The sequence below is a fragment of the Oncorhynchus kisutch genome, linkage group LG12, assembly GCF_002021735.2.
Source record: "Oncorhynchus kisutch isolate 150728-3 linkage group LG12, Okis_V2, whole genome shotgun sequence".
Lineage (NCBI taxonomy): Eukaryota > Metazoa > Chordata > Actinopteri > Salmoniformes > Salmonidae > Oncorhynchus > Oncorhynchus kisutch.
In genome coordinates this window covers 15515559-15530132 of record NC_034185.2, presented here as the reverse complement: position 1 = coordinate 15530132, position 14574 = coordinate 15515559, and positions in this window count along the sequence as shown.

The following is a 14574-nucleotide window of genomic DNA, read 5'->3' as shown; positions in this document are numbered from 1 at the left end:
TATACCTTACTTCACTGCTTTAGTCAATGCCCATCAGAGACTTCACTCCTCACACTGATTTGAGTAGTTTAAATGTAATGTTGAGCTCTCTCTCTCGTGTTTTTGTGCATACGCGTTAACAAGAGTTCTATCTGTGGTGCTGAATGCACAGTGTACTTTTCCCTCCGAGTAGTTCATTGCATGTTTAATAATGAAAATACCTACCAAAAGAAGAACATGGATGTGGTTTTATTTCTGTGCATGTTAAAAAAGTATAACGAGTAGCATATCTGTCAACAGTCATACACATTATGTATAATCCTGTAATATGATTCTGGCCTGCAATGGCAAAAATATATTCTAATTTAACAAGATCAGCTTTAAAACCATTGATTTACTCGTTCATGAGTTACAGACATTTGTTTTGCATCATCTCTGTTTTGTTGCTTTTGATATATATATTTTTTAACAATATCATATTTATTCCACATTTATTACGCTATATATTTGTTGTTGGTTATATTTCACTAGTCGCATGGGATCAAAAATATACATACAAATACCATCAATACAAAACAGCATTAGTAACTTGAGTCTGATAATTATCTGTACAAAACAGCATTAGTAACTTGAGTCTGATAATTATCTGTACAAAACAGCATTAGTAACTTGAGTCTGATAATTATCTGTACAAAACAGCATTAGTAACTTGAGTCTGATAATTATCTGTACAAAACAGCATTAGTAACTTGAGTCTGATAATTATCTGTACAAAACAGTTCATCTGATAATATTTGTGGAAAATAAAAATACTTGCTTGATATGTTTTCCAGTTTCTTGAAATACTTTGCAAAAATGCAACTTTTTTTCTATGTGAAAACTGAAATAGTCTGTTCATTCCTTTTACATTTTAATATACACTCTTATCCAGAGCAATTTACAGTAGTGAGTGCATACATTTTCATACTTTTTTGTATTGGTCCCCTGTGGGAATTGAACCCACAACCCTAGCATTGCAAGCACCATGCTCTACTATCACAGTACATCATCACAAACCACATGATGTCTCAATGTACTCAATTACTGTATTGTGCAATTGTTTTTCTTCATGTTGATGGAAAGTCTGTACAGTAATGTACATTTTAGATTCAGTGGTTTGTAAGGATGGTAAATTAATACTGCACAAAATGTGGTTGTTTTCTATGTTATTTGATGTGGATGTTTTGTGTCTTGCCCATAACATTGCACCTTTTGATGTAAATGTTTGAGGACTGGGTTTGGTTCTTTCTGGATCCCATTAGAATGATGATCACAGAGAAAGAGACAGGGAAACAACTCTTACAATTCCAGCTATTGAATCCTGCAAGGTACTGTTCGTAACTATACAACTACCTTTTGTTCGGAAAAGGAAATGTTTTTGCCCATGCGACAGATGTCTATATTGGTCTGCTAATACAGGACTAGTAAAGGCCCAATGCACTACTTTTATGAAAATGCACCCTCAGCACCCCTACTTCCCGCAGCTATGTTTACAGTTTAGAATACAAAAAGATTGAGAATGATTATTAGGAATTCAAAAGTCAAGACTCTTCCACCTAGGCTAATTCATTTTTCAATTCATATAAATGTCAGTTTTTCAAATGATAAAGATATCATTAAAATATCTCTACCAATTATTTTGTGCTTTATCTAATCTAGTTTTACTATCCGCAGAATGGTGATCTGAGAGCAGCAGGATAATAATCTCAAATGAAATGCAGTGGGAAAAGGAAGCACGTGAGAATGATTCCACTTTATCAACTAACTTGATTTTGAATCATCAAGCCAGCTCAGAAGTCTCTTGATCCCTAGTCCAACACGTAGTAAGAGCGCCCTCTTGTGTCCTTGTTGTAATTGCATGTACTGTATAATGAATGCCTGACTGCTTAGGAATTTGACTTTAGTCCATACAAAAAAAAGGTACACTAGCATCATTTTGAAGCCTTTGAGTTGACCTAGAATACATCCCACACAGGATATAATGCTGCGATTGTCAGTCTGGTATCTCCGGTATCTTCCTGTTCTCTCTAGATACATACACAAGTATTATTTTAATAAAAATGTCTTTCATCTACTTGTTGCGGCTACGTACTTACATAAACGATTTCAACGAACTGCAGCTGTAGGCAGTTAACTCTTTTGAATTGGCTAAAATAAAGCATTGATGTTGTTTTTCTCATTGGCTGTTCATTAATTGTTTGAAGATTTTGCTCAATCATGTAAATCACCGAGAACACATTTATAATAGACCACAGCCTTATGCAAAAACACGCTTCTTACTTATCTTGGTCTCATTTGACAGGGCTTTCCATTAATGATGACCAAGACAGTAATTTCATATGTGTGCTGCACAGTTTGTGGTGGTAGATAAGGTTTGAGATGACATCTCAGTGAAATCAAATATGTGACACTAGCAAGGTTTCAATACAACTGACGACAGATTTTCATGCACATACTCTAAAGCGTGAAGACAATATGCACACTTTTCCACCAGTGGTGTTGCCAGCAAACAGACTTGTTGCAGATAAAAATCAGTGCTTGATGACGTAGTACACACACAATGTAATTTTTTGCTTAAGTTTTCATGTCCCTAATTAAAAACCATAAAGTTCAATGTGTTTCCATTACATTTTCGAGCCTACCGACAGTTGTGTCACAAAAACTGTTGCGTTAAATAGCAACCGTGCCTACTCGGGTGTTGTCACGTGCGCTCTAGTGTTGGTACTGTAGGCTGTGCTGAGATCTACATGAGATTATTATGGATAATATTTTTATTTGTTAAACGGCAGTCAAGCATCGATCACCATGTCACCATAATAAGACCCTGGATACTTATTGGAAATTAGCATCAAACTCATCACCATGTATTTTCACATGTGAAGCTCGTGAAAGTTTATTTCATTTCATCTGTAGCGTAATAAACTGCATGGCTTCCCAAATCATAGTGGGAGGACCACACACCATATCAACGAGTGAATCCAAGTTTACTTCGATATGATGGTTATTGTATCAATATTTGCGCATAAAGCCGTTTCCACCGCCATTTCCCGCAAACTTAATTTAAACCGACACAAAAAAATCCCAACACATCAAACGAACAAAATAAGAGTTGATGTGAAAAGATCTGCTGTGATTGTATATGCAGCCAATGAGGGAGTCTGTGGCCAAGTTTGAGAGCATCAAATCCATGATGCATTGTGGGCAAATGGTGACTGGCTGATCCAAAAATACTAATGAGTAGTTATTTATGATGCAATGTGATTTGTAGATCACTCAGTCGCCTGCACTGTCGAACAAGCCCTGTGTACCGCTGCACTCACTGGAAACCCATGTCCGGATTCACCACTGAAAGCTTTTTAATGTTACTCTGACATTTATTACAAGTAATAACAATTTATCTCCACATATTTTTCATAATCATGAATTATGGGCAGTTGAACCAGAGTAGCATTGGATTGCAAACCTTTGATTTGTTTGATTGGAGACTTACAATGTGCATAAAGCTTTTTATTTGTTGGCAGAGAACAGTCTCACAGTCCCCTGCAACTATTTTCTAAAGCAGGGTTCCCCAATTCCCTACAGCTGTACTTCCTGTTGCGCAGCACACACAGCGTGATTGCAATGCAAGATGGGATAGGAGTTCTTGTCCTTCTCTTCTTTTGCCCTGTTGTTCTTCTTGCACCTTCCTGGGTTCTTCTTTGGTCAGAGATGGTTGTCTTTGCTTTGGACACTTTTGAATGGGTTGCATGAAATTTGCCTAATAATAACTCCTATATTGAAAAAGATTTAGAAATACTTATTTTAATTTTAGAAATACTTTCAGTATTATTCATTTCCATGTTGGAAATGCCCTTGTCCGAAGCAAAAGATCCCAATTTCAAATTCAAACCCCAAAAATACGAATCTAAAAACGGGCAAAAATGTATATTAACTCAAAATTAATAGTGTGTAGCTACTTGCAATAGCCCTGCGTGAATATTTATCTCAAAACTAAAAGATTTGTCCGGAGATTCCTTCCTAAAAGCTGTGTGTAGGGCCTCCCGGGTGGCGCAGTGGTCTAGAGCACTGCATCGCAGTGCTAGCTGTGCTGTGCCACCAGTGCTGTGCCACCAGAGACTCTGGGTTCGCACCCAGGCTCTGACGCAGCCGGCCGTAACCGGGAGGTCTGTGGGGCAACGCACAATTGGCCTAGGAAGGTGTCCGGGTTAGGCAGGTAGGGATATCCTTGTCTTATTGCGAACTAACCGGCTTCATGGCACCTGGCTCGATGCCCACTCTAGCCTGGCCGATACGAGGCGCTGCTATGTATTGCACCGGGCTATGCCTGCGCACCGGGGACACGTGCCTGTCCGGTTCCTCTCTCTCCACGGTAAGCACGGGGAGTTGGCGCAGGTCTCCTACCTGACTTCGCCACACTCCCCGTGTGCCCTTCCCCAAGACATTTTTGGGGCTGCCTCTCGGGCTTCCAACCGCGCTGCCGTGCTGCCTCCTCATACCGCCGCCTCTCCGCTCTCGCTGCCTCCAGCTCAGCCTTGGGGCGGCGATATTCTCCAGCCTGTGCCCAGGGTCCCTTGCCGTCCAGAATCTCCTCCCATGTCCAGAAGCCCTGCGATCGCTGCTGCTGCTGCTGCTTCCCGTTACCACGCTGCTTGGTCCTTTGGTGGTGGGTGATTCTGTAAGGGTTTTCGTCTTCCTCCTCTGACAAGGAGGAGTAGTAGGAAGGATCGGAGGACCAATGCGCAGCGGGGTAAGTGTTCATTATATTTATTTTACTCAGAACACTAAATAATAAAACAACAAATAAAACAAAATGAAACCGAAACAGTCCTGTACGGTGCATACATAAAACACAGAACAGAAAATACAATAGACACAATAGAAAACAGGCTACCTAAATATGGTTCCCAATCAGGGACAACGATTGACAGCTGCCTCTGATTGAGAACCATACCAGGCCAAACAAAGAAATAGCAAACCATAGAAAAACTAACATAAACAACCCACCCAACTCACGCCCTGACCATACTAAAACAAAGACATAATAAAATAACTAAGGTCAGAAGGTGACAATACTGATGCATTGAAAATTGTGCAGCATGACTAAAAAGTTGGTATTGCAGGAGGTGCTATCAGATTTAATTTGAAACACCAAAACAATAAACCCACCTTGTAAGGGACCCCTCATCATCCTGTTGAATTACGGTGGTTGGGGACAAGGGGTGATAAAACCCGTCAAACAGAGTCTCCCTGTTGTGCAAAATCTTGGTGCTATGAGTGGCTATGTCACATGCGGCACAGAGAAGATGCCTCGGCAGTCAATCTCTGCACTGCACAACAGCATCCTCCCTGTTGCAATACTGACACTGGCCCAACACAGTACCTTCAGCAGAGAACATGCTGTCCACCATTGCCTCTCTCTTTCCCCCCACTTTTGTGCACACAAGGCCTGCCTCTCTGCCCAAGTTACCTTTGGGGTTATGTGACAATATGGCCCAGTGAAACTCCTCATCAGCTCCTGTAGGTCCTGCATCAGAGAGTGTAGTGGAGATTTTAAATTTAAATTTAAATTAAAATACATGACAGAACTCATGAAAAGAATAGCTTGGCTGTATAAAAAAAAAAATGACGGTTGGCATGGTATTTGTTTGGCATTCTAGCATACTGTACCTGTATCTTGTGGGGATAGGTGCAGGAGCATGGACTGCAGGAGGATGGGTATCGGTACAGGAAACGATTAAATAAAAATGGTGTTATATTTCTTCATCGACGCAACTTAAGTATAACTTTAGTATAACTGTGTTTATTTGGTGAAGAGATGAGAATCCACTCTGACAGATATACAGTACCAGTCAAAGGTTTGGACACACCTACTCATTGAAGGGCTTGCCATTATTTTTACTATTTTCTACCTTGTTGAATCAAAATCAAATCAAATCAAATCAAATTTATTTATATAGCCCTTCGTACATCAGCTGATATCTCAAAGTGCTGTACAGAAACCCAGCCTAAAACCCCAAACAGCAAGCAATGCAGGTGTAGAAGCACGGTGGCTAGGAAAAACTCCCTAGAAAGGCCAAAACCTAGGAAGAAACCTAGAGAGGAACCAGGCTATGTGGGGTGGCCAGTCCTCTTCTGGCTGTGCCGGGTGGAGATTAAAACAGAACATGGCCAAGATGTTCAAATGTTCATAAATTATCAGCATGTTCGAATAATAAGAAGGCAGAACAGTTGGAACTGGAGCAGCAGCACGGCCAGGTGGACTGGGGACAGAAAGGAGTCATCATGTCAGGTAATCCTGGGGCATGGTCCTAGGGCTCAGGTCCTCCGAGAGAGAGAAGGAGAGAATTAGAGAACGCACACTTAGATTCACATAGGACACCGACTAGGACAGGAGAAGTACTCCAGATATAACACACTGACCCTAGCCCCCCGACACATAAACTACTGCAGCATAAATACTGGAGGCTGAGACAGGAGGGGTCAGGAGACACTGTGGACCCATCCGAGGACACCCCCGGACAGGGCCAAACAGGAAGGATATAACCCCACCCACTTTGCCAAAGCACAGCCCCCACACCACTAGAGGGATATCTTTAACCACCAACTTACCATCCTGAGACAGGGCAGAGTATAGCCCACAAAGATCTCCGCCATGGCACAACCCAAGGGGGGGCGCCAACCCAGACAGGATGACCACATCAGTGAATCAACCCACTCAGGTGACGCACCCCTTCCAGGGACGGCATGAGAGGGCCCCAGTAAGCCAGTGACTCAGCCCCTGTAATAGGGTTAGAGGCAGAGAATCCCAGTGGAAAGAGGGGAACCGGCCAGGCTGAGACAGCAAGGGCGGTTCGTTTCTCCAGAGCCTTTCCGTTCACCTTCCCACTCCTGGGCCAGACTACGCTCAATCATATGACCCACTGAAGAGATGAGTCTTCAGTAAAGACTTAAAGGTTGAGACCGAGTTTGCGTCTCTGACATGGGTAGGCAGACCGTTCCATAAAAATGGAGCTCTATAGGAGAAAGCCCTGCCTCCAGCTGTTTGATTAGAAATTCTAGGGACAATTAGGAGGCCTGCGTCTTGTGACCGCAGCGTACGTGTAGGTATGTACGGCAGGACCAAATCAGAGAGATAGGTAGGAGCAAGCCCATGTAATGCTTTGTAGGTTAGCAGTAAAACCTTGAAATCAGCCCTTGCTTTGACAGGAAGCCAGTGTAGAGAGGCTAGCACTGGAGTAATATGATCAGATTTTTTGGTTCTAGTCAGGATTCTAGCAGCAGTATTTAGCACCAACTGAAGTTTATTTAGTGCTTTATCCGGGTAGCCGGAAAGTAGAGCATTGCAGTAGTCTAACCTAGAAGTGACAAAAGCATGGATTAATTTTTCTGCATCATTTTTGGACATAAAGTTTCTGATTTTTGCAATGTTACGTAGATGGAAAAAAGCTGTCCTTGAAATGGTCTTGATATGTTCTTCAAAAGAGAGATCAGGGTCCAGAGTAATGCCGAGGTCCTTCACAGTTTTATTTGAGACGACTGTACAACCATTAAGATTAATTGTCAGATTCAACAGAAGATCTCTTTGTTTCTTGGGACCTAGAACAAGCATCTCTGTTTTGTCCGAGTTTAAAAGTAGAAAGTTTGCAGCCATCCACTTCCTTATGTCTGAAACACATGCTTCTAGCAAGGGCAATTTTGGGGCTTCACCATGTTTCATTGAAATGTACAGCTGTGTGTCATCCGCATAGCAGTGAAAGTTAACATTATGTTTTCGAATAACATCCCCAAGAGGTAAAATATATAGTGAAAACAATAGTGGTCCTAAAACGGAACCTTGAGGAACACTGAAATTTACAGTTGATTTGTCAGAGGAAAACCATTCACAGAGACAAACTGATATCTTTCCGACAGATAAGATCTAAACCAGGCCAGAACTTGTCCGTGTAGACCAATTTGGGTTTCCAATCTCTCCAAAAGAATGTGGTGATCGATGGTATCAAAAGCAGGACTAAGGTCTAGGAGCACGAGGACAGATGCAGAGCCTCGGTCCGATGCCATTAAAATGTCATTTACCACCTTCACAAGTGCCGTCTCAGTGCTATGATGGGTTCTAAAACCAGACTGAAGCATTTCGTATACATTGTTTGTCTTCAGGAAGGCTGTAAGTTGCTGTGCAACAGCCTTTTCTAAAATGTTTGAGAGGAATGGAAGATTCGATATAGGCCGATAGTTTTTTATATTTTCTGGATCAAGGTTTGGCTTTTTCAAGAGAGGCTTTATTACTGCCACTTTTAGTGAGTTTGGTACACATCCGGTGGATAGAGAGCCGTTTATTATGTTCAACATAGGAGGGCCAAGCACAGGAAGCAGCTCTTTCAGTAGTTTAGTTGGAATAGGGTCCAGTATGCAGCTTGAAGGTTTAGAGGCCATGATTATTTTCATCATTGTGTCAAGAGATATATTACTAAAACACTTGAGCGTCTCTCTTGATCTTAGGTCCTGGGAGAGTTGTGCAGACTCAGGACAACTGAGCTTTGAAGGAATACGCAGATTTAAAGAGGAGTCCGTAATTTGCTTTCTAATAATCATAATCTTTTCCTCAAAGAAGTTCATGAATTTATCACTGCTAAAGTGAAAGTCATCCTCTCTTGGGGAATGCTGCTTTTTAGTTAGCTTTGCGACAGTATCAAAAAGGAATTTCGGATTGTTCTTATTTTCCTCAATTAAGTTTGAAAAATAGGATGATCGAGCAGCAGTAAGGGCTCTTCGGTACTGCACGGTACTGTCTTTCCAAGCTAGTCGGAATAATAGTATAATAGTAGTAAATAATAGTAAAGACATCAAAGCTATGAAATAACACAAGTGTTAAACAGATTATTAAAAGTAGCCACGTTTTGCCTTGATGACAGCTTTGCACACTCTTGGCATTCTCTGAACAGTTGATGTTGAGATGTGTCTATTACTTGAAATCTGTGAATCTTTTATTTCAGCTGCAATTTCTGAGGCTGGTAACTCTAATGAACGTATCCTCTTCAGCAGAGGTAATTCTGGGTCTTCCTTTCCTGTGGTGGACCACATGAGAGCCAGTTTCATCATAGCGCTTGATAGTTTTTGCGACTGCACTTGAAGAAACTTTCAAAGTTCTTGAACTTTTCCGAATTGACTGACCTTCATGTCTTAAAGTAATGATGGACTGTCATTTTTATTTGATATGTTCTTCCCATAATACGGACTTGGTCTTTTACCAAATAGGGCTACCTTCTGTATACCACCCCTACCTCAACACAACTGATTGGCTCAAATGCATTAAGGAGGAAATAAATTCCACAAATTAACTTTTAACAAGGCACACCTGTTAATTGAAATGCATTACAGGTGACTACCTCGTGAAGCTGGTTGAGAAAATGCCAAGAGTGTGCAAAGCTGTCATCAAGGCAGCTGCTGGAAAAACTTGTGTTATGCCTTTACACCCCCTGCTATAATGTGGATAAAGAGTTACTTGTCTAACAGAACACAGAGGGTGTTCTTTAATGGAAGCCTCTCAAATATAATCTAGTTAGAATCAGGAATTCCCCAGGGTAGCTGTTTAGGCCACTTGCTTTTAATTTTTTTTACTAATGATATGCCACTGACTTGAAGTAAACCCAGAGTGTCTATGTATGCGGATGACTCAACACTATACACGTCAGCTACTACAGTGACTGAAATGACTGCAAAACTCAACAAAAAGCTGCAGTTAGTTTCAGAGTGGGTGGCAAGGAATAAGTTAGCCCTAAATATTTCTAAAACTAAAAGCATATTTGGAACAAAACACTCAATACACCTTAAACCTCAACTAAATCTTATATAAATAATGTGGAAATTGAGCAAGTTGAGATGACTAAACTGCTTGGAGTAACCCTAGATTGTAAACTGTCATGGTCAAAACATATTGATGCAGTAGTAGCTAAGATGGGGAGAAGTCTGTCTATAAAGCGATGCTCTGCCTTCTTAACAACACTATCAACAAGGCAGGTCCTAAAGGCCCTAGTTTAGTCGCACCTTGACTACTGTTCAGTCGTGTGGTCAGGTGCCACAAAAAAGGACTTAGGAAAATTGTAATTGGTTCAGAACAGGGCAGCATTTCTGGCCCTTGAATATACACAGAGAGCTGACATTAATAATATGCATGTCAATCTCTCCTGGCTGAAAGTGGAGGAGAGATTGACTTCATCACTACTTTTATTTATGAGGAGCTATTGACATGTTGAATGCAATGAGCTGTCTATCTAAACTACTGGCACACAGCTCGGACACCCATGCATACCCCACAAGACATGCCACGAGGTCTCTTCACAGTCCCCAAATCCAGAATAGATTATGGGAGGCACACAGTACTACATAAAGCCATGACTACATGGAACTCTATTCCACATCAAGTAGCTGACGTAAGAAGTAAAATTTGATTTAAAATAACAGATTAAAAAAAACACCTTATGGAACAGCGGGGACTGTGAAGCAACACAAACATAGGCCCAGACACATGCATACACATACACAACAACATACGCACTATACATACACATGGATTTAGTACTGTAGATATGCATTGGAGTAGGGGCCTGAGGGCACACAGTGTCGTGAAATCTGTGAATGTATTGTAATGTTTTTAAAATGGTATAAACTGCCTTGGCAGAAGCTAATGGGGATCCATGATAAATACAAATACTTTGAAGAATCTCAAATATATTTTGATATGTTTAACACTTTTTTGGTTACTACATGATTCCATATCTGTTATTTCATAGTGTTGATGTCTTCACTATTATTCTACAATGTAGAAAATAGTAAAAATAAAGAAAAACCATTGAATGAGTCGGTGTCCAAACCTTTGACTGGTACTGTATGTAATCATTTTATGTTATGTGTCAGTGGTGGTGGTTCCCAAACTTTTTATAGTCCCGTACCCTTTCAAACATTCAACCTCCAGCTACGTACCGGCTCTAGCACCAGGGTCAGCACACTCTCAAATGTTTTTTTGTTGTTGCCATAATTGTAAGCCTGCCACACACACACTATACGATAAATGTATTAAACATAAGAATGATCGTGAGTTTATCACAGCCCGGCTCGTAGGAAGTGACAGAGTTTTATATGACCAGGGCATAAATGTAATTATAATTCATTATTTTGCTCTTTATTTAAAACATTATTTGTTAATCAAAAATTGTGAATAGCTCACAAACGGTTAATGAGAAAGGTGTGCTTGAAAGGATGCACATAACTCTGAAATGTTTGGTTGTATTGGAGAGAGTCTGTCCTAAATCATGTCCCAACACATTCTGTGTCCCAACACAGTTTCCATGCGAGTGAGGGCTGAGAATCCACTCTCACATAGGTACTTGGTTGCAAAGGGCATCAGTGTCTTACCAGCGCGATTTGCCAAGGCAAGAAACTCTGAGCGCAGAAATATGGCAGTGATTAAATTCAATTTACACAAAACCGCTTGTTGCAATTTCGATGAGGCTCTCTTGTTCAGATATCGGTAAGTGGACTGGAGGCAGGGAATGAAAGATAACAAATCCAGTTGTTTGTGTCGTCAGCTTCGGGAAAGTCCCTGCGTAATTACTCACCCAGCTCACTCAGGTGCTTTGCTACATCACATTTGACATTGTCCGGAAACATGAGTTCATTTGCACACAAAAAAATTATAATACAATGATGGAAAGACCAGTGTGTTGTCCTTGTTAATGCAAACAGAAAATAGCTCCAACGTCTTAAATCATAGCCTCAATTTTGTCCTGCACATAGAAAAATTGGATATAGTTGCAGAGTCCCTAGATTCAGATAATTCAGGTAGAAAAAACATCACCCAGATAGGCCAGTCGTGTGATAAATTCGTCACCACGCAAACTGTCAGACAAGTGAAAAATTATGGTCAGTAAAGAAAACTTTAAGCTCATCTCTCAATTTAAAAAAAACGTGTCAACACTTTGCCCCTTGATAACCAGCGCACTTCAGTATTGTAACGGCAGATTTCGTAAGGATCAGACCAAGATGCGGCGTGGTAAATGTTCATGACGCATTTTAATAAGAAAAGCCTGAACACTATGAAATACAAACCAATAAACGCTAACATGCAATAAACCAAACCGAAACAGTCCCGTGTGGCACTGACACAGGAAACAAACACCCACAAACCAACAGTGAAACCCAGGCTACCTAAGTATGATTCTCAATCAGAGACAACTAACGACACCTGCCTCTGATTGAGAACCATACTAGGCCGAAACAGAAACCCAAACATAGAAACCCAAAACATAGACTGCCCACCCCAACTCACGCCCTGACCATGGTCGCTGCCCATATCATTGCATAATGCAGAAAATACAAGAGAGTTCAGGGGCCTTGCTTTAACAAAGTTAACAATTTTCACTGTAGTGTCCAAAATGTCTTTCAAGCTGTCAGGTATTCCCTTGGCAGCAAGAGCCTCTCGGTGGATACTGCAGTGTACTACCCAAGTGGCGTTGGGAGCAACTGCATGCACGTGCGTTACCACTCTGTCTCCCTGTCATGGCTTTCGCGCCATCAGTACAGATACCAACACATCTTGACCACCAAGGTCCATTTGATGTCACAAAGCTGTCCAGTACTTAAAAAATATCCTCTCATGTTGTCCTGGTTCCAGAAGAGGATGTCTTCCTTAATTGAACCCCCATAAACTTAATGGACATATACCAGGAGCTGTGCCAGGCCCGCCACCTCTGTTGACTCATCCAGCTGTACGCATACAATTCACTGGCTTGGATGCGAAGAAGTAATTGTTTCAAAACATCTCCTGCCATGTCACTGATACGTTGTGAAACAGTGTTGTTTGATGAAGGCATTGTCTGTATAGTTTTTTTTTACCTTTTCCCCAGCATTGTCCCAGCCATATCCGCGGCTGCAGAAAGAATTTAGTCCTCCACAATAGTATGGGGCCTGCCTGTCCTAGCCACTCTGTAGCTCACCATAAAAGACGCTTCTAGCCCCATCTTATTAATGGTATGTATTGCTTTTATACATGTCTTACTACTCGAAAGTTGTCCTTATTCTCACTCAAAAAACTCCTGTGGCTTATTTTTCAAATGGTCATGTTTTGTGTCTAAATGTCTGAGCAAGAGGTAAGGTTTCCCGCAAGAGAGTAATGGTTAATGGGATTTTATGTTAATTATTTGACTAGGCTACCTGTATTTGACATTGTGTTGTTATTTCACTGAACACTAGATGTTTTTATTTTATTTTGGCAGTGAAATGAGGCTACTCAGGCGAGAAAAAAAACTCACCCAAATGTATAGTCCCATTGGAAAATATAAACGTACTGTTTGAAAATGTGAAGAAAAATTACAATTATTTTTAGAAAACTGCATTGCGCGTACCCATACCCCAGTTTGGGAATACCTGATCTAGGCCATTATATTAGATATACACTACCGTTCAAAAGTTTGGGGTCACTTAGAAATGTCCTTGTTTTGAAAGGAAAGCTAATTTTTCGTCCATTAAAATAACATCAACTTGATCAGAAATACAGTGTAGACATTGTTAATGTTGTAAATGACTTGTAGCTGGAAACAGCAGATTTCTTAATGGAATATCTACATAGGCATACAGAGGCCCATTATCAGCAACCATCACTCCTGTGTTCCAATGGCACGTTGTGTTAGCTAATCCAAGTTTATCATTTTAAAAGGCTAATTGATCATTAGAAAACCCTTTTGCAATTATGTTAGCACAGCTGAAAACTGTTGTCCTGATTAAAGAAGAAATAAAACTGGCCTTCTTTAGACTAGTTGAGTATCTGGAGCATCAGCATTTGTGGGTTTGATTACAGGCTCAAAATGGCCAGAAACAAATCACTTTCTTCTGAAACTTGTCAGTCTATTCTTATTCTCAAAAATGAAGGCTATTCCATGTGAGAAATTGCCAAGAAGCTGAAGATCTCATACAGCGCTGTGTACTACTCCCTTCACTGAATAGAAAGGAGTGGGAGGCCCCGGTGCACAACTGAGCAAGTGGACAAGTACATTAGAATGTTTAGTTTGAGAAACTGACGCCTCACAAGTCCTCAACTGGCAGGTTCATTAAATAGTATCCGCAAAACACCAGTCTCAACGTCAACAGTGAAGAGGCGACTCTGGGATGCTGGCGTTCTAGTAACACACTACGCAGTCATGGATTAAAATCTTGCATTGCACGCAAGGAATGCGAGAAGGTCATGTGGTCTGATGAGACAAAAATAGAGCTTTTTGGTCTAAACTCCACTCGCCGTGTTTGGAGGAAGAAGAAGGATGAGTACAACCCCAAGAACACCATCCCAACCGTGAAGCATGGAGGTGGAAACATCATTCTTTGGGGATGCTTTTCTGCAAAGGGGACAGGACGACTGCACCGTATTGAGGGGAGGATGGATGGGGCCATGTATCGCGAGATCTTGGCCAACAACCCCCTTCCCTCAGTAAGAGCATTGAAGATGGGTCGTGGCTGGGTCTTCCAGCATGACAATGACCCAAAACACACAGCCAGGGCAACTAAGGAGTG